At 38.7% G+C, this 27,559-nt stretch overlaps 1 long non-coding RNA gene across 1 annotated transcript in view; it reads left to right on the forward strand.

Annotated features, from left to right (window-relative positions):
- Window positions 1-27,559, forward strand: part of LOC127021219 (uncharacterized) — a 96,231-nt gene that overhangs the window by 53,859 nt on the left and 14,813 nt on the right. The window contains exon 2 of the long non-coding RNA XR_007767180.1: window positions 21,111-21,189. This is a non-coding gene — a long non-coding RNA (uncharacterized LOC127021219). The remainder of the gene's footprint in view (window positions 1-21,110; window positions 21,190-27,559) is intronic.

The raw sequence follows: 27,559 nt of genomic DNA on the forward strand, positions 1-27,559 counted from the left end.
AAAATTCCTTAATCTGGCAAATCTCACATGTCAGTAAGAAGTGTAAGAATGAAGGTTTGATATCTGGTATGTTTCTTCACTTGCAGGGAGTCAGATGTTATCAAAACTGAATTTACAGCAGCCTATTTAGAGTAAGAACAGCCTTTGTGTGTCAGAGAGAGGTCATCAGCTTCTTACCAAATAGACTGTATTCAAAAAAGCATCTGGATGATGGAGATATTAAATTTTATTTAGGAAACCAAAGAACTGAGTTATAGTTTATCGTTTTATATCAGAAAATATTGATCCTGATCATGTTGCTAATGAAGTCAGTGGCAAAACCCCAATTAACTCAGTTGGAAGTGTGGAAACTTAGGAAATCAGGATTAAAAAGAGATTTCATCTTTCTGTATATAAACTTCATTTGTATCTGTTTTTCACAATGATTCCTTGAAAATGAATGGAAACATTCACACTGACTTCAAGGGAAATTGATTCAGATCTTCAAACATCTGAGACTGTTTTCAGAGTAGTTTTAAATGTTTTCTACAGATCTCTAGTATCTTTCACAATGAGCCTAAAAGGTTTTTAAGCAGGAAAACACTAATTTGCTTATATTTCAGATCACTTTTAACTGAAAATGTTTATAGTGTATTTGTAACAAAGCTGGTCATGAGGTTCCTGTCTGTATCAAATCCTATTGCTCAGCTCTAATTTAATTCCATTAAAGAGCAGAAAATACTGCTCCAGAGTTTATCCTTTTGGTCAGTATTAACCATGTATATTCATAGCGCTCTTCAAGTAATTACTAGATATTATCTTCTCAAGCTAAGTGCCAGCATTATATGGCATGACATAGAAGAAAAAGATTTAGCAAAAGCAAAGCTGAGAAGCTGGTACAGAAGGGAGACTGAATTCAGAGTAAAAGACAACACTTCACATTTTTCAGGTGCTGCTCTCCTGTCTATTTCAAGGCTTGTTTCCTGCAGTGAAATTAAGAGAAATGCTTTTTCCTTTACCAAAATCTAAAAACAAATCTGAAGTGGTGTCCCACTTGTAAGTTAGCAGTTTTATTTCAGTATCATTTTTTCAGCAAATACTTAAAACAAGTTTTCCATGATTTTGTGTGCAACTGTGTAGACACATAACTATGTAACATTTCCGTCTTCCTCCTGAGTTTAATGTATTTTTTCTTAATTTCCTCTTTGTTTATAAAAACAATCTGTGCTTGTATAGATTTGTAGTATTTCCTTTAAACCTTTCTAGTAGCTAAGACAGATAGATCTTGGACTTGTGTTCATTTTCTCTGTGCAAAACACTTTCTCTGTCTTGCATTGACGAGGTGAAAACATTCTTCTTTCTTTTCACTCTCGCAATGAAATGAGAATTAGCAATGTTGAGGTAACTGCTGACAGTGTGCTCCACTTATTGCTTCCTTCAAACCTGGTCTTCCACTCCCTCTAGCTCAGAAGCCTGTGAGGGATTTGCACGTACACACACAGTGAGAAATAATTTCATCTCCAAATACTGGTCCTGACAATGAACTTTCATGTTCAGCATCTGCTGCGATGCCTCATCTGAATATTGCAGCACTGTACCAGAGTCCTTTGCTCCAAAGTCTTGCTGGCTGTCCGATGAAGGTCACTTTTAATGTAGTAGAATATCAGTATTTTGTAACGTGGTTGGTTTGCCCTGTTCCAAACCCTGTCACACAGTCAAAGCAAATTCACTTCTGGAGTCATATTTCTGATATTCATTCATATTTGCTAGACAAGATCTTTCTTTTGTCATCACGTACAAAACTAAATTCTTAAATGTTCTCAGAAGCTGTCTTTGATTACATTTATGTTCGTTCTTATATATCAAGACTACTGTGATTTCCTGAAACTATCTTAGCCATCTTGAGTTTGAAGTCCATTTCAGTGTCAGATTAGGTTGTGTAACTCTCTGATACCAAAATGATTTTGAAGGATTCTGTAAATACTTAGCCTTTTGTTCTAGAAATTGAGAGGAGTCTATCCCATCCGTAGGTCTTACCAGTCTTCAGTCATTCTGATTTCTTGATTCCTTGTTCTAACATGATTTTAATTTCCTTCTGTGTTTGTTCTTCCCCTGGGAAATTAATCTGAGTTCTGACATGTGTTCTCTATCTTCTTTGTTGAATCTGTGAGGCAAAGAATTGATGTTGTTCTTAGTAGTGGCTATACCTCCTGCCAATAAACTATACTTTTTGCTGCTTTAAGGCATTGTCTTTTCTTCTATTGGTTCTTGCTTGTGTACCTAAAAATAAACAAACGCTGCCACTTTCCAAAAAAGCGGGTTTTTTTGTTTGTTTGTTTTTCTTCTTCTCGTGCTCTCTTCAGTCTTCTCTGAGTGTTCCACTTCTCTGCTGTGGCCTGATCCATTCAACTCCTTCCAAAAGCTGATTGACCCTCTCATTCTACGTGCATCTTTCCTTTCCTGTGCAAAGTGTGAACGAGTCTGGCCTTCTAGGCTCATTTTCTGAAGTGTCACTGATTTGTTCTGTTACTTCAGGCAAGTCACTTAATCTCACTGTGGTGCAGTTTATCCACTATAAAATAAGTCTAATAATCCTTGCCCGCTTTGCTGAGCCCTGAATCTTGTTTGCCTTCTTTACATGTGCAGTCCTAAGGGTATTATAAAGCTTCAATTATTAATGTTTGGAAAGTGCTTTGAGATCTTTGGATGGAAATCCCTGTATAATCATATTTAGCACTTAGCATTTCACAGCACAGTGCAGACGCTACGTAATCCTCAGAATACTCCTGTGAGACAGAATTACCTGTCAATACAATTATTATCCTCACTTTACTGGATAGTGAGGCAGAAGGATTAGGACCTAATCCTGCTTCTCTTCAAATAAATGGGAGTTCTTCTCTTGACTTCACCAGGAGCTGGAAGAAGTCTTCTGTGACACATCAAGTTTTCAGCTCAGTCTGGGATGCCAACCCACACTCAACCTTGTGGACCCTCCTTCGTCTCTGTAGTATGGAGTTTGGTATTTCCTGGTCATGTTATCTAGACTTTCTTGCATGATTCATTTTTAATCTTCCTCTTTACTATTCTGTTTTGGTTACCTTCTATATTATTTTATCTTTTTATTTGATATCTTTCCAAGTCCCACCGTATTTACTTCCTGATGCTGCATGTAACCCTGGGAGATGTATCATCTACGAATTTTTCCACATCACCTTTGCAATCCTCTTTCTTCATTGATTTATCCAGTCCAGTTCTTTTGCCTCTTTTTAACAACTTTATTTTTCTGCTGCACATGTTATTGCAAACTTAACTGCTGTCTACTGGAACACTGCTTCTACATAGTTGACCTTACCAAATTCCTACTCGAGAAATTTTAGACCAGTTTTCGTGTTGTGAATATTGTACATAATACACTGTCATGGTTATAATAATTTCATGGCTGTGATTATGCTAACCTGCCCTTTATTTCTCCCAGTTATTTTAGTCTGTTCCAATATTAGATGAAGTAGACCTGCCTCACACTGTGGATGCTCAGGATCCACAGTCTTCGCCTTGAAATGCTAACCAAAGCAGTGCTATAAAAAGACTGCAAAAAAAGTCTTTAAAATCTGAATAAAAATTACTTTAATAAATCTCTTATGTGAAGGAGAGTTTGGATGACAGACCACGGTAAGTTCATTCTTCACAGAAATAAGTTGAATTCTAAAACTTGTTTGTCAAAAAAGAAAAATCAGTCTTGCTGAGTTGTTGCATAATGCAAACATGTAAGAGAAGAAATTCCTCCTTAATATCAGATACTGACCACACTATTGTGGGATCACCAAAATAAGCAGAATCTGCCTTAAAATAATGAGACAAAATAATTTCTCTTCTGTCATATTGATGGTGCTTCTCTACATGTTGGCCCACTTTGTTCAAGGGACCATTTTGGAGTACACTGCTGTTCAGTGTAAATAAAGATGTTACCATCCATACTGATTTGTTTCTGAAGACACTCTCACAATTTTGAGTAAAGAGACTTTCGATGAACGTGATACTGACATCTGTGGAAGAAGATTCAAGGCTGGGGCTTGGCCACAGCTGCTGTTGGTCACTTGCCTTTCTTCAGCTGAGGAGCTTTGGAAGACCTTCTTCCATACCACCTCTGTTAAGTGCTGGAAAAGGCATTTGGACAGAAGCCAGGTTATATGCATTGCCATGGGCTCTCGGGGCCAGTAATACCTCTGGCAGAAGCAGTGTTAAGCTAATTAAAAGCTAGCAGCAGTAGCACCATATTTCTAGCAATTTCTTTGCTTGAAACAGCTATTATTGAGCATTAAAGGTAAAATCAATTCTATAAAGGTAAACAGTTTTGTAGTAATGGGACCATGACCTATAAAGTGACAATCTGACATTAAGTTTTAAGGATTGTATATTCACATATGCTGTCATTGTAGAGCAAGTAACATGACTGGAAGTAGGCCTGTGCATTTTGAGAATGCATTTACAGTTTAACATGCTCTTACAAATGTAAGGAGGCTCCCTCTCTCTCCCTCTAATTTTTTTCACCAGCTTGACAGTTTTTCAAACATATTCACTGTCAGCCCTAACAACCTGTCAACAACTGCCATTATGTGAAAATTGCAAAGACTTGCTTGAGCACTGTGAAAACTGACAGACATGCCACAAGGATAAGTTCCTCAGAAACAGAGGGCTAAAACTTTTGAAAGGTGCTCCAGCCCTTCCGAGGCAAAATGAACAGTCAGATATCAGGGGAAAAAAACATACACTTGTCACATCTGATATCTATTTCTTTTCCCTTCAAATTGAGGTGTATGTGAAAGAATAAAACATAGATTAGGACAAACTGTGCAACTTACTAGAGTTGGTGCAGTTTTCCTCACTGTCAAACATATATGCAAGAAAGGCCAAATTTATCCACTGTGTAAATCCGCCATCTGTGTGGCTAGTACAAATCCTGGGGAACACGGATAAAATTCACCCATGTAGAAAATCTTCTATAAATGAAATATTCTTTTTTCTGTGTGGCTTACTGTAACTGAGATTATTTTTTTAAATGTTCACTAGAATATTATGCTCAGAAGTGATCCTGCAATGCATGGAGCACCTTTATAGGGCTCATTTTCTTATTCTGTATGCAAGTGTTAAACAGCTGCAATTCTGCCGACACCCAGGAATTTACTGGCTTCTGAAACTGGTGTAACGGAGAGCGTCTATGTTTCCCATTGAAATAAAATGGTCTGATCAGGTTTGTGGGGTAAGAATAAATGACGATGATCCTTAGTTGTATTGGACGGTGCCAGAGTATGTCCATTCTGTACACTTGTGCATCGTGTGCAAGTAACAACACATAGCCAGTGAAATCTTCGGGAATTCTGCTCTCTGAACATCTTAGGGAAAGGTGGCATCTGAACTCTTTAGTAAAGCCAGTTAATGGCAAACAGCCAGGAAAATTCTCAAACTATGAATTTCCTGGCTCTCAGTTATTGTTTCATTCTAGGTGTTGTTCCTAAGTCATGAGCAGCGAACAGCCATTGAAGATGCTGATTCTCAGTGTGTGCACCCCTCCTCTGATGGGTGTAACTGATGGGCTCTCCAGTCATATCGCTGTTACATCTCCTTCTCATTTGAAGCCCCATATGACTTTAGTAGAAGGGCTGTGAACTGAACTTAATTAGAAAATTCATGTACAGTTAGCTTAGAAATGTGCCCCATGGTGCTGAGCTGCTGGAAGAGTTTTAAATCCTAAACAGTGTCCATTTTTGTCATTTACCATCAGTCCCATGGGAAGATATTTGTACCTTGATATATACATTGATTCTAATGGGATTTCTGAACATAAACCTGTGTGCGCTAAGAAGAAATTTGAATATGCCTGTTCCTGTTGTTTTAATTTAAAGAAAAAACACACAACCCCCCCATGACATTGAAGTTTCTTTTGTTCAATATATATGAAATGGGGCGTGAGTTGAGTATGAGCTCATGTTGGTGTAGGCTATGTTCCTTACAAGGCCAATAGCGTTCCCTTGGAAATGTCTCATTTTCTTTAAATATTTTGTGACACAAACTTAGAAAAACCCTTCTCAAATACGCTTACTAATGATTATCCAGTAGCAACTTCTTTTGCCTATTATCAAACTGAATAAAAAGAGAAGCCTCTCCTGTATTTTTTTTTAAAGAGCTTTTCTCTAGAAGATACTTAATTCCCCATTAACGTTAAGCTCAGAGTTATGCCACATAGTGTATTGTGGTCCTCTAAAACAATGTTCCCTGTAGGGGAAGACACCGTAAGTGGCCTAAAATAACACAACTCTGAAAGACAAAGAGGCTTTATTCTTTTGTTTTAATGTCTTCTATTATTTCTTTGTTCCCCATGTTGTTTTTCATTTGCAGTTGTAAAAATAAGAGTAATATTCATAGCATACCCTTGTCAGGTAGATTTTCTTTGGGTTAAAAAAATATTTCAAGCATTTAGCAACACAGTAAATGACATTTAAGGTAATGCTTTTTCTCCTTTTGTAATCCATCATGTTAATTTTCTGTATAGACACTTTCCCACTAGTTCTTGTTTTTGTTTTTTTTTTTTTTGTTGGTTGTTATTTGGTTTTATACTTCTGAGCTACACAAGGAAAGGGTATCCTTTGGTTTAATGTTTATCTGGTGGTCTAATCTTGGGTCACAGATGAGCTTAAATCAAAGCTTCAGTGATATTTATCTAACTGAGTCTAAGTTGTGGCAGCCTGTTGCAAGATTGTGGTGAGATCTGAAAAAACACTTGAGACGGTCATCTAATCCTCTGGTTGCAAGGGGTTACCTTTTGTCTTTTCCCTTGATTTCATTGTTTTTTCTTAAGATGGAGATTGTTCAGGTAATACAGTTAGCTGAAATAGGATCCGTTTTTTATTAAATGGGAGACTGCCTGTGTATTTTGAGCGTCTTTCAGTACATGTGGGAATATGTAAGGTTATAAATCACAGAAAGAAAACACTGTAGCACTTCAATAAAACATGCTGCTCTAGAGTGTCTGGGACAGAGAACATGAGCGTTTCACTACTTTCATGGAACATAATAAGTCACTCAGAAGACAAAGTGCTTGTAATTTCTTGTTCTAATGTCTGACATTCTTGGGCAGGATTCCCATCGAGGGCTAGTACCTAAAGGCAAAGGACCTGACACTTCAGAGTAATCTCCCTTCTCTGGAAAGTACTCAGGTTGAAATTCAAGTATTGCCCTGTATCAGGAACATTCTTGGTCTTGCTGTTCAGCATCACAGAAAGTGATTGTAAATATGTAAAAAAATTTCCTTGACCATCGCATAATCAATTCAAAGTACTTTCCCCCTAACCTGTGCTTCTTGCTGACCAGTTTCTGTGGTCCTGTATTCATGTTGACTTGCTCGATCCACAAAAAAAAATCCCATAACTTGTAAATTAACTACAGGGTACCAAGACCTGGCTAGGACCAGAAAAAGACTAATACGCATTTCCTACAAGGACTTTCATTTGCTGAGGACAGGTTTCAGTTGTCCATCTTCACACATCTATGAAGAAATATTGATTCCAAGGATTCCAGAGACATTTGATGGTTTCAGGAAGGAAGGCTCATGTTTTTTTCATCCATAACCATTCCAGTTCATCTTTTTTAAACCCTGCTGTGACTGGAGTTCAGGCACCAAGCGTTACTTGTCTGCCTCAGCCAGTCACTTTTGACATCAAGTGTACTTGATCTGGGGCTGGTAGTTTACTTCAAACATTGTTCATATGAATGGGTCTGGCAGCTGGGAGACTGCAAAAAAAGTGCATGAACAGTGATTCTTGTTTTCTGTCTTCAAAACAGATCTATTGTACTGTTTCTGCTGGCTGTTTTGAAGAGTCTTGACTTTGAAGCTGGAGAGAAATCATTATCTAAGTCGCATTCATTTAAAGTTGAGGCCAGTGGTCTCATAAGTGATCATTCACATTAGCCTTATGAACCTTCTCCATGGATGGGTGAGAAGAATATTGCTTTATCGTAAGGTGATTTAAATAAGAAAAAAAAAATCTATGCACTGTGAATGCACACGGTATATTACATGTATTTATACATTATGCATCCTAACTCTTATAATTTGATTATAGATCACAGTTGTTTCTTTTCTCTCTTGACCTCCTTTAGCTTGTGACATGCTCTGCTATCATTCTCTCATTCTAATATTTTCACCATTGAAAATACTATAATTTTCTTTTTCTCATTGTCAGATATTTGGTCATTTTTTTGTCTTGTCTTAGAGCTTAAACTCAGAAATTGAAGTGTCTTGATTTTTTTTTTTTTTTAAGAAATGACAACTCATGTTTATTTGATTTTTAAATTTATGCGGCAGGTCTTTCTCTAACACTCAGATCTCACCTAAAGCTTTTTCCTAAGGGTCTAAAAATGCCTTTCAAAAAAGGTAAATCTGATTGTCTCTCTTTAACCCAGGGAAAACTGCGACACTGAGATGAGTGCTTTGCTTAGAGAGAGAAAGCAGATCAGAGGAAGCATAGGCACAGAATGGGCAAGTGTCATATTATTCAGCCACGTATGAGGACCATTACAGGGGGAAGTTTCTGTGCTAAAATCACATTGAGACTTGGACCGTAAACTTGTCGTTATAGCTTGAAAACTCTTCCCTTCTGGGATTTAAATGGAGCAATTCAGTACTAGAGGTCAAAGCGACACTAGATTTGAGTGGACAGTCAGGGCAGAGGGTAAGACCAGAGCAGCAGTGGAAAGGGATGAGGTGGAAAGGATGCGGTCGTGTTAATTCAGTGCAGCTTCACAGAAGCAGCACAAGGAGACTTATAGGAGTGTTTTTGAAAGGGAAAAGTGGGTGTGATAAATGGGGTAAGTCAATGACAATTTTTGAAAATGCACCTTTGTGTCATAGTCTATCGGTAATTTCCTCTTGCTATATTTGGATGATTTTCCAGTAGCAGTAAGAGGGATTGAGTGGTGACCAACCCACCTTTCTGAATAACTAATTTAGGAAAGTAACAAAAGAATTGAGCTGCAGTGTGTGAATCATCCCAGATAAAGGTCAGAAATTACTGCCCTGTTCTCTCTTCGTTTTAGCTAAAGGTACTTGAGCTTTTTAGAAACACTTAGCTAATAATTTTCTTAGTGTGTAAGAAGCCCTGAGAGAATTGTGAAAATGCGAGAAAGCAGAAGAAACAATCTAGCAAATCAAATGAGTGATTGGAGGCAGTTGTAGTTTTGGTAATGCTGCTGCCCCAGCAGCAGCCAGCAGTGCCTGGAGCCCCATCATTTTCGGTGCCATCTGTAGCAAGATGCAGACAAAGCATTGCCAAGGAGGAACAGAAGCTGGTGCGAGTTTCCTAAGACCACACTGCAGGTCAGAACACACAAGGGTCCTGGTCCCAGCACCTCTTCCCATGGCCGTGCCTTCCCTCCATGGTAATGGCTGACAGCCTGCTGTGTGTATCGAGGCAAAGCCTCTGACGCTTTGCCGCAGCTCTCATTCAGATCTAAGGGGTATGATTCAGCAGGGGTATGATTCAGCCTGTCTTGGCTGAGGACTGCATGCGGAGTAGTGTGAATGCATCTGTCTTAGAGTGCTATACTGCTCTTCAATCTGTTAAACGTAAGCAGTTTTTGGGTAAAATCAATGGAGATACTGATTCTGGTGAAATAATAAGCGCTGTCCCTGCTCAATTTTGTTGATTGCCTATCATGCCTTTTATCTGGGAGGAAAACTGCCTGGGATTCTATTTTTGATTTATTTCTTTTTATGAGTTGTTATACTGTGTGAAAGTTTAGTTCTTTTTTAAACAAACAAACAAGCAAAAAACGTATCATATAGCAAAAGACTTTCCCCTGGAGAATTTTATATTCCGTATCAGGCAGATACAAACCATTGGGATCAAAAGCGAAAAGCCTTGGAGATACTTAGATAGTGAAGACTTTCTGAAGGAAAAGCGGGAGATTTTGATGAAAGAGGATGATGGCTTTTTGGTTCAGAAAAACTTTGCAGGGTATTGGTGGAAGATCTCAGACAAGGCAAAGCTGGTACACAACCCACCTCTTGCTGCTGCGTACAGAGACAACTACTAATCTTGTGGAGCAATTGTCCTGGTTTCAGTATCTCCCAGTGATGAGTCTCCAAAGAAATAGTCTGGGGTTTATGCTGTTGTACTAACAGTTTTTCACTCACTGTATGAAGTCCATTAAATTATGCATGAGATGTGCCTTTTGCCCAGTTTGAACCGTCCACACTAATGGAAGCACTAATGTTAGATGAATGCTATCTTCGAACTAATGTGATTCTTAACTGGCAAGCAATACGCTGTCAGTGTGAAAATGCAGGAAATCTAAATACATAGCCATGTCATGAAAAAGAGTGGTGGCATGTACATAGAGGGGGAACTTGTAGTGTGCTGGAAGACAAATAACTACAGGCCACTCTTAGACAAGTAAACAAATAATATGAACAGCCACATCCTAATTTGTTTGATTAATGGATGCAGAACTATCAGAGTGTAATGTAGGTAGAGGTAAGCTTTGTCTGGCTCAAACTGTGGTATGGTGCCAAAAAATGAAATCTCAGAATCTCCTACCCTGAGATCAAGCAGGAGACAGGGTCTGACCGAGCCCAGGAGACCTCAGTACTCAAAGATGCTTATTTATATGCCATATAAAATAGGAGCTTTTTCAGGCTTTGAGGGACTCTGCTGGCTCAGCCCATATGGCGAATGGCAGCCTTTCATTTATGAACAACAACAAAAAAGTATTCCAATGCTCAGAAGCATATTGGGCAGCAAGGCCATAGGAGGAAGCCCAATATGCTGTTAAACAGCTGTCTGGACCCCTGTTTACAGGAGAGTGATGAGATTAAGAGCGGTTTTGTAGTTTCCTCTAGACATGTGCCGTTTCAGGGTTTCCACAGACAGCTTGAAATCTGCTGTGTGGTTTGACAGGCTCCCCTGTTTCGCTCTGTGCAGTTGTGGGCGTTTCGGGACTGTGTTTATGTTGGCTTTTTTCCTTGCACGCGTGACCTGTGAGGTCCCTACATGAGACCAGTTGCATTTCTTAAAGCACATCTGGGAGCTCTTTAATACTTGTGAAAGCTCGTGTGCCCTCCTTCCCTTAGTGTTATTGCAAAGATTTCATGTGGAGGGAGGAGAATCAGAAGAGCAAGTAGTGGCTTAAACTGTTTTCTGATCTCTCCGTGCTGTCCTCTTCAAAGTAGGTCTGGGTGAATAGGACAGGGCAGAGAGAGGGATTGTTATAGGTGTGTCTGCTATGTCCTGGAGGCTGCTCTCACCCTTAGTTTGGATAAGCTTATGGACTGAGAAATTGGGGCTTTCCCCCAGTTTTAGGGCTGTTTCCAAAGGGAGGCATTGATTCCACATAAGTCTGGGGACCGTAGGCATTTGCTCCAGCTCAAGCGACTGGGAGTGTTGTTATTTGTACTGATAGAGACAGGATTGTTGTTCTAGTTACTCCATGTATGATTATGATTGGTTGTATAAAGTACTGTTGCTAATCCTATACAATAAAAGCTATAGTTCATTCACCAGGAACATTATAAACCTGGATTTAAAAAAATCTTTTTGTCATTGTTTGGAGAATTTTAGTATATTTTTGTATTTATGAGATTTCATCTTAAACCACTCAAGATAGAAGCGTATTTCGCTGATAAAGGAAAGCTGAAATTCTCAGCTGTAGCAGGACTCCAGGAGCTAAAGCTTTAAGAATCATCCTGGATGCCACAATACCCCCAACAGGTATGGAAATCCTTGGGGAAGTCCTTTGTGTATGTGTTTGCTTCATTCCATCTCCCTTCCTATTTTTTTAGTAACATCAGTATTGACTTCTGTGCTTTGTTGTTAGAAAATTCTTAATTTGATTGAGTATTTTAATAAACAGAATCCCTAAAAGTAACAACTTCATGCGCAATGAATTGTTCTCAGGTCCTGACATTAAGAGAAGCCTGTGCCTATATCAGCCAGTGATAAAAGCCCTCTCCCTATGGGGTACTTCCCCAGTTGGACCAGTTTTTCCAAATGGATTTTTTTTTTTTTTTTTTCATATTGGGCTTGCATTTGTGAGATACTTCTTGAGGGTTTGGGGTCTTTTTCGCCTTTTTTTTTTTTTTTCTTTTTTTTCCCCTGTATCTCTGCTTTGAATGGGAGAGAAGTAGTTCTCAGAAATGTGGTAACTTTGATTACTTGATTTTCAGAGATTTCCAGCTCCCAATGTTGCTTACATTTCCTATAGAGGAGACTCTCTTACTCTATATTTTAGTGGGCTTCAGACATACCTTCATGTCTTGGGAAGGCTGGGAGGGGACAGGTCAGACATACAAGACAGAGAGTTTTAAAAAAGAACTTCCTAAGAAGACTGTCTGGGTGATTTGAAGTTGGATTCCTGAAAGATCTCCGATGTGTTTCAGAAGGGACAGATACTAATACATGTTTGAGTTTTCATGTTCACTGATTTTTCAGAAGCTCTGAGGGAACACTTTTCAAATGTGTGAATTCAGGACTGTAGCCCTTGCTGTCCTTCAGTGGAACTTTTTATCCTGATTCCTCAAATTCATTTGAAAAAAAGTGTTTATAACATAAGTATATACAATAATATTAAATTAAGTCAGCCTTTATAAATATGTAAAGGTATAGGTATCAGTTTTTAGTGTCATTGTGTAGCTAATCAAGACCTCTAAAGACAATTTCTAAAATGACATTCTCATTTTAGGGGTAAAAATGGCAGAGCAAAATAAAATAGTTTCTGTTTTCCCAGTATCTTTGGACTATAAAAAGCAGGACTCCAAAGGGAGATTGCAAAGGTCATGGAAACAGTTAAACCACAATTTAAGACAGTGGTCGTGCTCTCCTTATTCTGTTTTTCTAACCTTGTATTTGTACTTATTTTTTCAGTTGCTTTGCTTTAGAATCCCTGAGATAAATAATAAAAGGTGTAGTAATATCCCTGCTGTTAAAACAGTATCAGCAAATAACCTGTGTGAGCCCAATTCTTTCCTTGTAGAGAATCCTAGGTTCAGAGGATAGCAAGTTTATACGGCTCTGTCACTCATAACAGCAGTTCATACTTGTATGCACCTAGAAAGATGGAATCTACATCTGAGGCGAGATCCTGTTTGGGCCTGAAAACAAGACATTCTTTCCCCTCCTTTGGGAATCTCTGCAGTTTAAGTAAAGAAAGCAGATGCAAAGTGCTCTGATGACCAGCAACTGAATAAGTAAAAAAAGTAACTAAATACAAGGATGCTGTGCTTCTCACAGCAATGTTAGCAGTCAGTTTTGGAGGTTGCACTGGGGTTTATAAATATCAGTGGACAGACCTGGGTTTAAATAGATTTTTTTGAACTACTTGCTTTATTGACAGGCTGTCATAGTGTAAAAGGGGAAAATAGAACTGTTGTTAACAGCAGCAAACCTAAATAAATTGCTGCCATGCTGTGGGTCAATACTATGTATTTGGTGCTTGCAGTAGATTCTTGAAAAGGTGGAGAAGGGAAATAAAATCCCGTCTGATTTGGCTAAACTTTGGGACCAGGCAGATCATGGACTTGTGGAGTTCACTGTAGCCATTTATAGGAAAGAGATTGTTTTACAGCTCTAGGAGGGTGTAGGGGGTGTTCTGTCAACACCTGTGAGAACAAGGTCCCTGCTACAAGGAACTTCAGTTTCGGTCAAGACCTTATATGGCAAACAGAATGTGCAGATGAAGTTAACCACATATGAATGGGTAGCTGGGAACAAAAGGGTTGGAAGTAATGGACAGAGAAGTGGCCAGGAAGGAAGGAAGGTACTGAATTTCCTCAGCAAAAGCATGCAGTGATCATGAAGAAATCGGTTCTTCTGGTTTTGTTGGCTTCCTGCATGCCTCGCAGAAGAACTGAGCTTTCAGAATGAATTTGAGTAAGACACTGAGAGTCTACAGGCAAGTTCAGGAATGGCTTTCCATGCAGAATAGCACCTGCTCCATGCAGGCAATATAGGAAGATAGAATTGGCATTATTTGGCACATGGTATACAGGAGCTGTGCGAGAAGTAGGAATCAATGAAGTTTTGCCAGTATTGCAATGAACAGTTGTGTGTCTACTAGCAGCGTTACTAATACGCCTGGAGAACAAAAAGAACAGTTCTGCAGTCGGTGTTCTGTAGCTCCGGTAATCAAGGAATGCCAAAAATTAGAAATGAAAAGTCCTATCAGTTCATCTCCCCCTATAAAGGGATGTTTCCTTTGTTATGTATGATAGCAATTAGCTTGCTTGCAAGGGGAGGAAGTATGGAACAGAAGAGATTTAAAATAGTGATGGAGAGCCCGGATCTGGGAGGATGAGACTGCAACAGAGGATTATCAGGACTGAGAGCAATGGTTTAGTACTTTCCACCTCCAAAACATTGCATAGATATTAACCAATTAATCTGCACAAATGAGCCATGAAAATGATCAGTGGCTTTGTTGAAGTCCAAACACAGTGAAATCATGTTTCAGATTTAGCACTTAATGTTCCCAGTCTTATGGCTTAGACAGGAGAGAGAGAGTTTGAGATTTCAAAGAGCTGCTCACTCGAGGTGAGTATCCAAGACCACCATTATGTTGCCCAGGGGTGTATGGCTGGAAGATCCTTTCATAGATTTAAAGGCAGCAAGGACTGCCTACTCTGACGCATAACATAAGCTATACAATTTCACTAGTGATTCCTTTTAAGGTTCTTTTACTTGTGATTGAACTGAAGTACACATTTTCAAAAGAAGGTTTTGGTTTTAGCATTCTAAAACATAAATAATTTGCCACATTACTTTAAAACTTGTTCAAATAATTAATTAGCTTTCCTCCCACTCTCTCCTTTTAAGTAAAGAGATAGTAAATGAGAGATCTTTAAAGACTGAAATAATTGTTCCTTTCTACATGGATATAAAGTTGGGTTTTGTTGCACCTCTACTGGTTGTCTTATAAGGCCAGAAATAGAAATACTACGTTCTTGAACTTTTTCCAAATCTCTTTTATACAATCCAGAAACATTCTGGCTTCTCCCAGCATTTTTTAAAATTATTTTTCAGTTGTTATGCTATGGCTTATGCAGCAAATAACAGGTGTGTGTGTGTTTTCAATTCTGGGATTTGCTCTTGGAGAAAAATAATTAACACTGGCAGGAGTTTGATTGCATTAATTCACAAAAAGAAACACCCAAATGATAAATCCATAGTGGGAGAACTGCCCATATGTTACAGATTGGCTTAACATGGATGAGGCATTAAATAAACTAAGTCTGAAAAATAAAAACCTTATCAGCTTTATTAGTGTTGAACTCTGTGGCTTCCACTGGGGCTGACACACTTAATTAAAGATGCTCTGGTCTAATTAGGTTGCACATCAAAAATACAAATACAAGTTGGGTTTTTTAAAGACCTGTCTGAGCTCCAATTCCCAATGTTGTGAATATTTATTTTATTCAGTTAGTCTTCACCTAGACCAAGTGTTGTTAGGTTAGCTAACACAAAAATACAGGGATTGTAGTATTTAGATTTCTTGCACTGAACAAGGCTGGCTCGGATCCTGAATGTCTATATATCTGAGGAAGACAAGTGTGGGCTAGGGAGAAAGGCGACTTTATTTTGAATTTTAAATCATTATCTGATTCTATTTGACTGGCTTAATTCTATTGGTGACTAGCTCATGAAGAAATCCATCACCTTCATTTGTTTTACTGCCTATGGGATTGATTCCCTTGTGGGTCTGGTGCAACCTCTGTTGAGGTCAATGGGAAGACTGCCGTCGATTTAATTGAAGATGGTTCAGAATCAATGGGAATGCTGCATGTCAAAATGGAGGAGTGTTCCTTCTTTCTGCCATCTCCTATGCTTTAAAACCCGAATTCTTCTCCTTCTATCAAACAGGACAGATCTGTCATACCCTGTGGTATGTTCCTGTGATTTTCTCTCCATGGGCAAGGTTGAGCATGGAAGACTTTGATTCAGCCCCTCTAGTTCCTGTATATGGTTCTTTTTTCAGATTGATATTGGAGCTTTATAACCTTGTCAGCCTTTTACTGCCATTTTTTTGTACTAGTTTTGGAAGGTTTTTTCTTCTTCTTTTTTTTTCTTTTTAAATTTGTAATTTTCCTTAATGCAAATTGCAGCCGCTTCTGACATCAGTGGTTTTGTATGCTCTTATGTTCAGGACAGCAGGTCTGAACTTAACCTCCCATCTACCAGCAATAATTTTCACTCCTGATGATGGCATTTGGGCAATTCCAAATCGCTGTGCACAAAATGCTTCTATTTCTAATGCCTAACCAGATAATTATAGCTCAGCCAAACACATATTGGCTGGGGACAGGTATAAAATGAGAGCATTTCTAAGCCTTTTCATTAATGGAAAATGCAAGCCCATACATAGCTTTTTAGAATCCATCATTGATTTCTGGTGCTGTTTTGGTAGCTCTAAATCTTAACTGACACCTAGACCTCCCTCAGTGATAGAAGAGGGTTGAGATCAGCAGCATGAGGCCTATGGCTCTCACGGATTTTACTCAGTTTGTGAAACCTGAACTTATGTGTTGGAAAATGGACACCTAGAAAGAAATGGTTGGCCACGGTTTTAAGTCTGGCCTCATTTACAACTGTGAACACAGTAGTATTTCCCAAATATTATCCCTGTCACATCCTATTGTGGAGTTATGTTGCTTTTGCACATGCAGTGTTAACTTTAATTTTTCTTAGTGACTAGAAAGCGCACAGACTATCTGCCTTTTGCAATTTGCTGCAGCAGAGTTAGTTACTGGATTAGGATTTTGGAATCATTTAAAACTATTTCTTGGAGAAAGAAGACAGACAATTCTGATTTATTAAGAGTGACTTAATGTTAAATGGAGTGCAACTCCAGGCTGCCTTGAGCTATTTTGGCTTTGTTTCCTGCTTTGCTCATTGTATGTGTGTATTTGTGTGTGTACATCCATACAAATTCAAATCTCACCCCAGAGCTGAAGAAAGCAACACAGTCTCCTTACTCAACCAGTGATCTACCTAGAGATAGCTCAGTACTGTAAGTAGATGTGATGTCTCAGTGGTTGAATTACTCTTTTTAATCATTTCTGCTGAACAAATCTACAGTAATGATACAGATCCACAAGTCAGCCTCATATTCTGTGCCCCATAGTTGAGAGCAATTCCAGGATCCACGTTCTCCATTATCTGCTTGACTAAGGACATAAATAAAATTGCAAGAGGTACTCAAAGGCAACAGTGAGCAGAGGAGAGATGCATTGCTATGAAGACCATTCCTGTTGAGACACTAGTTAGCTATGTCTGGGTCTGGCCCAGATATAGCAACCTTGACAAACAGCAAGGGCTACCTGTGGGTGGTGGGACCTGCCAACGTGTCTGCCGTCGCTGCTTCTAAGACCCTCTTTGCTTGTAGACCAGGCTACTGATTTTATTTTTCTCAGACTGGATAGCATTGAATGTCATGCATCTGTAATCTGGTGTGATTTGCTGCTTTTCTCAGTGCACTGCTATCTTCACGCTCTTGAGGGAGAAAAGGTTTGATGCATAAATTGTGAGCTATGACAGAAAAAGTGGCCTTGTATGTTTTACTATTAGTATCAGCCACCTCAGAATGGAGTGGCAGCTTTATCAGTGAATATCCAGCAATTTTTTTCAGATGAAGTTAGACGTTTAGGAATAGATGCACCTCTTTCTACTTTCTGAACATACATTTTGTTATGACACCTTACGGAGCTCATTTTAAATCCTGCTTCAGGGCAAAAATATTTATGGCACACTTTAAATAAAACATATTATGTGTTTTGTACAAACATATGTATCATTGTCCCCCTAGCTGGAGCTGATATAATTTCTGACACCAAGTGCTATGCCTCATGCAAAATTCATGACATGTCATTGCATAAGAATGAGTGTGTTCCTTTAAAATACAGGCTTTCCAGCCATGATAACCACTTAGTTTTCAGTTTCAGGAACCAAAATCCTTCCTTGCTGTGACTGTTTGAGTGAAACACTGTGTCAGTGACTGGCAGCCTCAGAGTCTAGGTGGTAGGTTGATTGTGGTTTTCTCCTGCAGATGGTCTTTACGTCTAAGTCAATGGTATTTGTAGGTCTACATTCAACATAAATCATTCCTTAGAGTAGCAGGAGGGTTGGTCAGTGAATACTTGTCTGACTCATGGCTATATAAGCATCCTCTTGTTACAAGCTTTCAATACTGAAACTTTTCAGTTTCTAATCCTTATTTATAAAGAGAGGAAAAAAAATAGTAGTGTCAACAACATACCTGTGGCAGAAGATTATCATAAAGTCATAAGGTACTGCTGCATGGGTGTTACAGGCATAGATTAAATCCGCTTTGTGCATAGCACTGTGCAAGCATAATGTAAAAGTGGTCCCCAAGCTCATGGATGAACAAAATGAACAAATAAGGGGGCAGAAAGATAGTGGGGAAAAAAATGCTGATTCGAGAAAAAATGCAAAACCAAAACAAACCAACAAACCCAAAAACTTCAGGGAGTGGATGGAGAAGAGCTGAGCGGTGCCAGGCCTTGCCTTCTGGCTCATACTGGAAAGCACCTGCACTGACCTGGGCTGCTCCGCTTGCTTCCCAGGGGCAAGAGGCAGCAGCCTCAGCTGGGAGGTGGTGCTATTTCTTCTTGTCTCATATCTGTGGAGCCAAGGAGCGGTGTTTAGGAAGTTAGTCTCTGGTCTCTATCAGCTCCTTAGCAGCTTCATCTCTCTGCTGGGGAAGAGGTGGTGGAGAGTCTCCTCTAGAGGTGACTTAGAGGCCATGGAAGAACATGATTACTTTTTGAACAGCTGAGGGGGTGATTAAAGCATAACTTTAAAAAGGAAATATTAGTTAAAAATTAAAGATTGGAAAGTCAAGAATAAAAGGGTTTAAAATAAAGGCACTGTTCTTAAATTGTCCTGGACTAGCTGTGCTGTTCGCAGGATGTCCGTGCAACTATGCGGCAGTTCTTGAAGAGACCCGGCACACAGCTTTCTCCCAAGGGAAAGTGGCTTCCTCCGTGGCTGAGGTGAAGTCTGGCTGGCACTGTAATGCATACATGATGATTTCTAAGGCCGTGTTTTGTAGCACATCGAAGGCCCGGTACTGTGACAGCTACTGCCCCTTAAAACCATGCTGGGATGTTGATGAAACACAGCAAAGCCTATTGAGTCCTATTAGTTATAAAGGCTGGAGAGTGTTGTCTCTTATATTAGCACTAACATCATCTTCTTGTGCAGAAAATCACTGCTCTGACACACCTGGCTCCATCTCCCTGCCATTAAACCGATTAATACAACAAATGGTATTTTATAATAAATAACTGTCACTTTCATGTTTTTAACTGGTCTTTTGATTTGTTTCCTATTTTATGTTGTTTAGACAGACTGATTTAGACAGTTAAAAATCTACTTAACCATGATACATTGTGGCTGCCTGACAGACAATAACATTGATATATATGACTAGATGAATCTCTAATTAGATTTTGGCAGCACTGTCACAGTCAGGGAAAGTTTCCCCAAGTACTCCATTGAAATGATATTTTATGCAACCTCGTGGAACAAAGGCCATTTTTAATTAAGCAGGTCCCCTCAAAAGGACGTTAAACTTAATGTCATTTTTTTCAGTGGCCTTTGCCCTTGCAGTGTCTGCCTTCTCAAATATACTCTTTGGTAAAGTGACTTAAAGTGTATATTAAAAAAAAGTGCATAAAGCAGATAAAAATAGGTCAAAAAATGATAACTGAAGCTTGCCCTGAATGTTATATGTAAAATTAGTTGTAAGCATGGAAGCAACAGTCATTTGATAAATTATTATTGTTGTTTATATAGTCAAGGAAAAATGTAGTTTAGAACCAGAGAATGATTATATGATTGCATAATAATATCAATATTCTGTAAATCTCAGCTTTTATGAACACTTCAAAGTAACTATAGAACAGAAGAGACTATTAAGCAAATGGAAAACCTATTTCCAATAACATCTCCCTAAAATACTTCAAGTTAGTTTCAGAGCTGGAGAGAGGCCTCTCAGAGGTCTCTGGATACTAGTGCAATATAAATGTGAAATAAGAAGTACGTACATCTATGCTGCAGTTAATGGAGATGTACATCATCTTACTTTCTGCAAACCTGCAGTGAGCTAGGTGTTAAAATCTGCATCACTTAACGCTTGCCATGGTAGCTGCACATGAAAGATATAAAAGAGGCAATCAGATTTCCTCTTCTGGATCTGGACTGTTGTTCAGGTTTCATCAAGACTGCAGAGAGCAGGTGTGAGCACAAGATCTGGAGTGCCAATCTGGGAGTATCTAACTGGCCCAATGGAATACAAGTTAAATAAAAGCTTTCCCTGTGCATGTTTACAGCTTAGAGAAAAACAAACAATAAATGTACTATTCCTGTATCCTAGCATTTAATGAGTAAAGATCCATTTATACCTAAGTACATATTAAGAAATCTCTGATGATGCTAGTTGGAGTAGTGTGTGTGGATTGCTATATATCAAGAAAAAAAGGAGTTGAGGAGAGTGGTACTGTGGGAAGGGCCAGAATGTCCAGAGTATGTTGAATGTTTTCCAATCCCATCAATTTCAATGGGAGCAGAGCATTTTTTTTTGATCCTGTAGAGATGAATCCTCTAATTAGCAAAACAAGGGCTGTTGGACAGTCATTGATGTCTGTAGCAATTTTGCCGTTAATTGCAAGAAGTGCAGAATTCGACCTAGTCTATTCAGACCATCTATACATATCACTAAAGAGGTCATTCTGTGGATTGGCCTGTATGAAGAAGTTAGTGTGGTAATTTCAAGTGTGAAGGCAGAATGTACCACACTAATGTCCTGTGTGGGCATGTGTGGTGCCCTTTAAAGCAAGAGTTAGGCTATGGCTTATTTTCATACGAAAATAATACACATGAAAATACAAGTGGGAATTTGCTGTTCCCATTCCATCTGTATTAATTCCAAAAGTGAATGGCAACTGCAGCGTTTGAGACTTGCTCCTCTCCCATGCCACTGAGCAATTTTGTACAAAACTATCCTTTCCATATATTTTTGAGGAACTGGGGTGTAGTAAACTGAAAAGCATATTAATTTCTTTGCAGAAACAAGTTCTATGGACCTCGTAACATGGTGTGATCAACTGAACTCAAATACTAAACATCCCAGAACTGCAAGAAAAAGGTAACTACTTTGTTTTGGGGTTTGGTTTTTGGGTTGTGGGTTTTTTTTTTCCACACACTAGTTTTTTTTCCTAGTTCCAAATTTATTTGGAGGGATTGTAGTTCATGACTTCTCATTTTTTTGAATGCATTTTGGCTTTGTACTAGTATTTGGTGAGATTTTCTCAGCAACTTTGAATGGAGAAGGTAAGTTTACTTACCTCTGCTCTACTGTGTGATTTGTGAGGAAGACTTGGTTGAGATCAGCTCATAACACCCAAGCAAACAGAAGCTTTCCATGCATGATCTTTAAGGGAGTACACTCAGTACCTACTAGCTTAGTGCTGTCATGGTAAGCCTTGTCAGGAAAAAATACACCCTCCAGTGCAATTTCAGGTGACCTTTTCTGGGATGTTTAGCTAATGTTCTAGTCACCCCTCTCTGTTTCCTCCTTGAGCTCTAAATTTATTTGCTTAGGTATTTAAGTCCTGTTTTAGGGCAGGAGCTTACTTTTCCTCAATAACCCTAATTTGCCATAAACAGTAGATCTGGTATCTCTACTGATGAAAAAGATAGGAGGCTGTTAGTACTGGTACTATTTATATTGTGCTAATGGGCTTTAACCCTCTCACTGAGCAGTGCTGATGGTTTAAAATAATGACTAGGCAATAAATTTTTACCAGGACAGGTGTACAAATAGTACCAAAAAGAGAGCGCTGCTCAGGGTCAGACTATGAAAAGAATGGTGTCCCAGATTATAGTGCAAGATGAAACTGTTTCATATGCTGGTAAGACCCGATGACACATGGTTTTAGCTTTAGCCACCAAGACTTACTTGCTATCATTAACAAGATCCACATGTATCTAATACTCAGACCTGTCTGAGTCATAGTCATCTCAGCTTCTGTTTTTAAAACTATTCATCTGAAGAGAGAAGGAGTGCCCCTACCAACCATTGACTTCAGCGGGAACCAAAGCTGCACCCAGAAAAATCCTGGTCTCGCACTGATTGTTGCAATCCTCTGCCATTTCCAAAACCTCCATGAGACTCCTGAAATTCCTATCATGACTGTACCAGATGTGGATAATGGGAAGACAATTAATCCTGACTTTAGTATAGCACAGCATAGCTAACTTGTGCTAATTGACCATGATGTCCTACTGTTATTCTGAGTATTGAGTTATTTGATAGCAACGTTTGTTTCTATCAATGGAGACATTTTTCATAAATCTTTCTTCACTAGAAAATTATAAACCAAAACCAAATGTTTTATTTTCCATTGTTTCTGTTTTCAGCTCCACACTTTAGTTTTCTTACTACAAAAAGTCAGTTTTTGTTTTTACCATTTAAAAAATGTCCACAGTTAACGAGCTCTGATAGTCACACTGCAGCATCTGCTTTCCAACAAATCACACTAAGATATTTTTCAATAAATTAATAAAGTATATAGAGCAGAAGGTGGAGAGCGGGTAAGATTAAATCAAATGTAAAAAGTCGTGTTAAAATCATGATTTAAAATATGAGCAAAAAGGTAGATCCTTTTGACCTAAGTGGTTCATCACCTGTTTAAATCACTAACCAAACTTCAGTGAAATTTCCGTACCTGGATAAAACTATGCTAGTATTTACTAAGTTCATGCTACATGAATGTGGAAGAATCCAGCAGCATTTGTTTTTTCAGCAGATACACATTTGAGTTCTGTAGTCAAATGGGAGCTATTACAACCTTGCTAACGATAGCTTTCAATATGATACAATCAAAACGTTGTATGCTTTTGCTGAAGATAGCAGTGTCATTGTAAAGGTTGTATGTTTGAATGGTAGTCTTAAATACCTGTATTGCACACACTTTTTTCCCTCAAGACACTAGGCTTATGAGATAATATATACAGTACTTCAGAATGTAATAAAACGCTCATCAACTGTCAAATGTAGAATTCACCTACCCCATGTTCTAGTGTGGATTTATGCCACCTGATTTGGAGAAGCAATTAAAAATTCTCAAGCCGGCAGTCAAATAGTTTATTCTGTACTTAGTTATCATAGTGTCAGAGATAGTCCACCAATGGAAAAGACGTCAGTCTGGCAAAATATGTAGTTTACCTCTTGGAAGCTGTAGCGCTTGTATGTCCTTCCAGATATCTTTTTTGTTTGCTCTGTTATCATTGTATAATAGTAAGCATCACATGACTGATGTTTGATTTGGTTATAATGTTTTCTTTCTTCTGGTTAAACTGTAGAGATAAGTGACTGTTCAGTCCAAGGTCTTGGATTTTAAATGAACAGCTAGCTGTTCTTTCATTCATCACTTTACACCTAAATGACAAATCACGAACATGAAAAAGGAAGGTAACACAAGGCTCTTTGTCAGCAAAAAGGGACATACTTAAAATTGTAGCTTTGCTAAGAGTACTTGGCTGTTATGGAATACCTTCTACTCAATAATTCAAAACACTTTACAAATACTTGCATTTTAAGCTTCTTAGCATTCTTGTGCATCGAGGAAATGTTACTTTCCCATCTTGCAAATGGGTATACAGAAGAACAGAATGTGGAAATGGCTGAGTAGCTTTATCACTTCTGGAGGGTATCCCTGTAGCAGGCAGCTGGTACATAGGACAGGTGCCAGGATGTCTGCATTTACATCAGAAACCTACGTAAAGACCCTGACTCCTCAGCTTCATTTTGTTGTTTACCTTTAAGCAAGGATATGACTGGAAGCATTGGTGATGAGCAGGACAGGTCCGTTCTAAGCAACTTGAGGTGGAAAGACACAGCCAAGAAAATAAGAGATGCTTGAAATGGTCTTACTGTCCTTAATCCTCTTTTTCCATCACAGACTGGTTTTTGGTTTTGTGGGTTTGTTTTTTTTTTTCCATTTCAGAAGAAAATTATCTTTAGGGGAAATGAGAAGGAAGAGAAAGAACAGGAAGGGTACAGCTGTTTTTCTCCATAGAGAACTGTCTTAGGCTAGGTATAGGGGTGAAAAGAAGAAGAAGAAGAAAAAAAGCTGATCCTTATGGTTGGCAAGCCTTGCCACTGTGGTGGTCAGTGGATGTTTTCCACATGTGTACGTGAGGGCAGCAAGGATCCTAGAGCTTGTTTTTCTTCTGTGTGCAGCACAGCACGTTGGCCTAGATTTTATTGCTGTGACCTGAACTCATCTTTGTACCATAGGGGAAATACTTGCCATGCTTTACAGATCCCTGAGACAGTCTCATTTTCTCAGCACAGAGCTAATATATCAAGCTAATTTACTGCCGTGGTGTGTTGCAAAGCCTATATAATATTGAGTAAACATTGTTGGCTTATACATTAACTGTAACTAAAACCCTGTGCAAACTTTATTCTGGCTTCAGGATTTTCCTTGAAGGAGTGACTAAGAAAAGAAGGCTGGAGGGTTGTGGGTTTTTTTCTTGGTGTCCTGTCCCCCCCCCTTTTTCTTTTTCGCAGTGAGGAAACTTTACTGTTGAACTTGGCAGTTCTGGTAATTCTAGGTCAAGTGGCAGGCATGGTTAGGAGCTTTCTGCATGGATCACTCAATTGGCTCCTTTTCTTTGTCAGGATCCCTTAGCAGTGTTTAATGTGGTTTCTTTTTCCTAGGTGGTGTGCAAATATAACTGAAGAAAGTAAGAATCTAGATGTCTGTCTGCTTTGGAAACTTAGTAGAGCTGCTATGCCTTTGTATGTCTAAGGATTATAATGTTTTGGATGATCTTCTAAAAAAGGAAACCAAATATTTAGTTCTTTGAATTTATATGGGACTCCTTATCTGAGGATTGTAATGTCCTTTACCAGCAGGAATTAATTAGAAAATAAAGCATTCATGTAAGAAATATCCTTTAAAAGGGAGGCAGGATACCACCAAGGTAGTATTTTATTTGGTGAAAAGAAATACCAGTATTTGTCAGTATATAGGCTAAAACCATTGAAATTTGATTAAACAAAAAATTGTGATCATTTGCTGTGGTTCTCAGTGATCCTGTTGTATAGATGAACAGACTGAAGTTGTAGATCTTAAGTAACTAGCCCAGTATCAGGCAAAAAGGCAAATGAGCAATGCAGGAATTAGTAATCCTGATTCTGAGAGCCCAAATTAGCTGAGCGTGCTTTCTGAATGCAGGCTGCAAAAATGATACTCTTATCCATTAGATTAACAGTGCACAACTGCCAAACTCATCAAGCAGTGAGTGAACTGAAGGGATCCGCTGAAGGTATTGATGTGATACCATGAAAGTCTGACCATGCTCAGTCCTGAACATGAACAAAGCATGTGTTTGGATTCTTGTTTGAGGATTGTTCAGATACGTTGTGACTACTGAAGAAGTAAGGCACTGATGAGAGAAGACAGCAGTGGAATGAGTATGTGCAGGAAGCTCATAAATCCAGTCTATCAGAAGAGGTGGTAGAAACACCATTGCTTTGGAAATTTAAGAGTAGACTGGTTGCTCTTGTAGAAAGTGACCTCGAGGGAACCTGTTCTAGAAAGGTGTGCGCAAAAGCATTTTTCTGTGTGCAATTCCTATGAAACTTTTTTCCCAGTGTGTATATTTCTATTATTTACGGTAACTATATGTTCTAGTTTTACTGGGACTTTCCCAGTTTCTCATGTGATACTGTCCCAGTGCCCCGGGAACATGAAACAACATCAGTCAAAAAATGTAAGGGCTTTATTCAGGGCATATTGCTCTGTGGAGTAAAATTCATTCTGGCTTAACTGTGAACAAACTTTCCAGTGGACAAGTGTTAATCTTATTGAACAGTAGTAGGAATGAAAAGCAAAACATCATCAGAGCTGTTGTTTTGCTCAAAGTGAATATTAATGTCACCTATTCTGTGTTTCATGATAAACTCGGTGCATTACTGGAAAAAATTCTCTCCCCTGAGAAAGAGCCAAATGTCACTACTAAGATAGATTCTGACAATAGGGACATCAGCATTTATTCTTGAAGAACAAGCCCATGTGTCTTCTGCAGGAGTCTGGCAACCCCAAAATGAGGCATTAAAAATCATGCCATTCTTTTGTTTCTAAAAATTGAATCACTTTTAATCACTCTAGATTTCTACCACATGGGGACAAAATTTCAGTGGAAGGAACACTTACAAACTTTCCTTCTCAACTCGCATTCCTTTGTCTTTTTCATAGGAGTTTACTACTGCTGAGGCCTGATTTGAAAGTGTCACAGTCTGTACAATATGGGCTGTGATGCTTTTTGAGTTTGCTACAAAACAAAAGATCGTTTCTCACTGTTTTTCTTGCACTAGTGGGGAGGGAGGGAAGCAGCCTCTGGATTGTTTTCTGTTTGTTCTTCAAAGAAAGCCAATTGAATCGTGTTTTTGTTTTTTATCAAGTACAGTCAAGAGAAGATTCTTTCATGGAAGATGGGTAAACAGATTACACGGAATCCCATTTTTACTTCTTTTTGAAATATGAGTTAGACTTGGACTTGAATTTTGGTATTTTTTGTATACTACTAAATTTTCTGATTGAGCCTGGAGGTCACAGTTCTACAGTGGATCGAGAGTCTTTTCTGCTCCTGCCTAAACCAGGAACAAATGGACACTATAGGCCTGATCTAAACCCCAGTGAGGGCAATGCAAAGACTGCCATTGACTTTGGGGGTTGGATCAGGCACCTGTTAGAGACTGTAAGCAAAATCCTGGAAGAAAAATATCTGTTAGTTTCAGATTCCATTACAAACTCCAAATTCGTACCATTCTTTTTAGATCTTGCTTTTGAAACTCTTATAGTGTAAGAAGAGTATAGATAATGTTTGAATCATACAGACAGCACTAAAAACTAATACCGTACTTACCAGCAAGGAAAGAGAGACAAGGTACCTCGTTACGTGCAGCTATGAGTCCACTACATTTTCTTCACTGAGATGGCTGAATTTCGGAGATATGCTTTCCCAGTGCTTGGGAATCTAAAATCTCCTATGGTTTTCTAACATTTTTAGTAAGTTAATGATTGACTCCAGTATTAATTATAATTTCCTTGCAGTAGAGAATATTCATGTTTAACAGTTCACCCAAATGTCTCAAAACCCGTAATGGGTTGAAAAGGGCCTTTGAGAAACAAAGTTGTGCAGTGATGGAACTGGAGTGTAACCCGCATGTTCTCTTTCCCTGTCCATGATTTTACTCATTCAGCCACCATTCTTCTCATCATTTTATGATCAGCTAGCAACCTTTTTCAATGCCAATTGGATTTTTCAGATAAAGCCACTAATTTCGATTGTACGATAGAAATCAGCTTTCAATGGTATTTCAATTAACCTTGCTATTAAAGAAATTGCTTTTTGCCGATACTCAATGGTTGGTTGACATTCAGAGAACATGATTCCTTTAATACAATCTGTATTGAAAGAACAACCTGCATTTGTTGTCT

Source organism: Gymnogyps californianus, chromosome 12 (genome assembly GCF_018139145.2).
Source record: "Gymnogyps californianus isolate 813 chromosome 12, ASM1813914v2, whole genome shotgun sequence".
In the NCBI taxonomy this organism is placed as follows: Eukaryota; Metazoa; Chordata; class Aves; order Accipitriformes; family Cathartidae; genus Gymnogyps; species Gymnogyps californianus.